The 2,313-nt window shown below is 41.0% G+C and overlaps 1 protein-coding gene across 2 annotated transcripts in view; it reads right to left on the bottom strand.

Moving 5' to 3' along the window:
* The window catches only part of prox1a (prospero homeobox 1a), a 32,702-nt gene extending 31,182 nt beyond the window's left edge, over nucleotides 1–1,520 (bottom strand). The window contains exon 1 of one of the 2 annotated variants that reach the window (XM_031870329.1): nucleotides 1,001–1,520. The gene's annotated coding sequence lies outside the window, so the exon portion shown is untranslated. The remainder of the gene's footprint in view (nucleotides 1–1,000) is intronic. The other variant, XM_031870330.1, reaches the window with a different exon arrangement.
* Between the last annotated feature and the right edge of the window lie 793 nt (nucleotides 1,521–2,313).

Below are 2,313 nucleotides of genomic sequence, written 5' to 3' on the forward strand. Positions count from 1 at the left end.
CTCTCTCTCTCTCTCTCTCTCTCTCTCTCTCTCTCTCTCTCTCTCTCCCTCGTTCAAAACCTTTCAACAATTTGAAGCTATGGACTACACATATAAACAACGAGCTGTAGATGTTTGAACTCTTAAGATCTTCGCCTTATCCTTTTAAACTAGTTCTTCACGTGAAACCTATTGTCATTGAAAAACACTCAACCTTTAACGTTCAAACATTTCGGGTGAAAAGAAACAAACAAGAAAACAACGAGTGAAGTCCAGGTTTGAAACTTGGTTTAAATTAAAAGGATACACAGTTGTTGTAACTTTTAGGAGTTAAACAACGACATTTACACTATAAGACGATAAAAGAAAAAAGAGATCTGACTGTGTCTTTGCCCATTTCATGGTCAGATGGACAAACTATCAAAACCTGAGAGAGACAGAGTTGCGTACACTTACAACAATATACCGGCAGCGTTTTATCACAATGGTGCTGCTGCAGAAGACAGACACCGAAATTACAAAACAGGAGGACTGACACGCTCCATAAACGACTTTGTGTGAATAAAAAAGGCACGAAAGAGGTGTTAGAATAAAATGTAGCCCACAGGACAAAGACTATACGAGGAAACAGCAAATTCTCGGTTTCCAACACGCACTGGAGATCTAATACAGCTAAATCTCAGTTCCCGTCTAAAATCACGTTTCAAAACACACTCCCAAACTTACTTTGACAAAGTTGCAAATCAACTTGATCCCCGCTTTTGATGAGGAAGGTTGGGCTACGGTCCGCAAATCATCCTCGCAATAATACGGGCTGCTCGCGCAACTCTTACCACACATCAAGATGAGGGGAACGAAAACAGAGCAAATAATGTCGTGCAGATATGATTAGCTGTTGATCACATAAATAAATTCGCCCGTTCATTATGTTTGATTTGTTTATTTTTTTTTCCGCCCACCGTGCGCAGGCGAGGCAGACCAAGAACAACAGAGGGAGGTATCCGAGGACAAGGTTACTTACCCTTTAGATGAAGAGGGGACAACCTGAACTCCGACGGCCAAAAAAAAAAAAAGGAGAATATACGCAGAAGCACCGCGGATTGTTGGATACTGGGAGATAACAATTTCTCAAAGAAGGAAGAGCTGGAATAAAGTCAGCGGCACGAGCGAAAGGACCGAAACAGGAAAAATATAGAAGATGAAAAGAGCTCTTGCGCGGCGGTCTCTCCCTCTATCCTCTGCTGTGACTAAAAGAGTGAGAGACATAGAGAGAATACGAGAGAGAGAGGGAGAGAGAGAGAGAGAGAGACTGCGTGTGTGTGTGGGTCTCCGAGGCGCACTGGATACAGAGGACTGGATGCTGGAGCGCTCCTCCGCCACTAAGATTCACTTTAAGACGCGGCTGAAGGAAACAGGAAGACGTGCGCGTCATGAGCGGCGTGATGTAACTGTCGCTGCCTACCAATAAGAAGCGTCCGTCCGGTCCGGAGAACAACGCACTGAACTTGACCAGAGAACGGGACTTGAGCATGCAACTAAAGAGAGAGAGAGAGAGAGAGGGGGGAAAAGGAAATACTACTTTTACTAATCCTTTTCTTTCCAAATCACCAACTGCGCGAGTAAGAATCGTTACGCACTTTGACATTAGGCCTGTAAAAGCCGCAGTAGAATAGTCAATGTATGCTATTTATTCCCATATCCAAGTCTTGAATGGGAGAGTTTCTATACTAAATGGTTACGTGTCGGTTTGATTCTAAGAGATTTAGAATAACGTGTGAATACTTTTGGAAATAAAAAATCTGAATAAGAACAAATTCTCGATAATAACGGCTAGGAAAATTCCTTAATGTAGCCTATTGGGCATTCAGTGAGATTATCTCAGTTGCAGATTTATTCACTACACATAAGAATAAAATAATGTTTTTTTTAAAGATAAATGCAGAATTAAGTGAGTTGTTAAGGCAGAAACCGTTTTAATGCAAATGTTTTCAGACGTCTTCCAGCCTTCCTCTTGGCAGTACAATTCTAAATTAACAGTCTATTTTACAATATAAATGACTTTCTAAACGCTTGTGTTAATGCATGTTTCCATTATGTTTATGAGCGTCTCTTAAAACGCATTAACATTCCTTCAAGCTCAGTCATTTTTAGTGATTACCAACTTTGTAATTTGATCTTTTAATATGTTTGAATAAAGATGCCGAGCCCGTTTGCATTTCAAACATCAGTATGTACATTTCTTTCTGCAACTGGTAGGCTACATTTAGACTTCTCAAAGGGAATAACAGTAGTCGGTCACTTGGGAATAGGAGGTTCAAAGTGGCGTGCAGAGAT

This window comes from Anarrhichthys ocellatus, unplaced genomic scaffold (assembly GCF_004355925.1).
Source record: "Anarrhichthys ocellatus isolate YVR2014 unplaced genomic scaffold, GSC_Weel_1.0 scaffold52, whole genome shotgun sequence".
Classification (NCBI taxonomy): Eukaryota; Metazoa; Chordata; class Actinopteri; order Perciformes; family Anarhichadidae; genus Anarrhichthys; species Anarrhichthys ocellatus.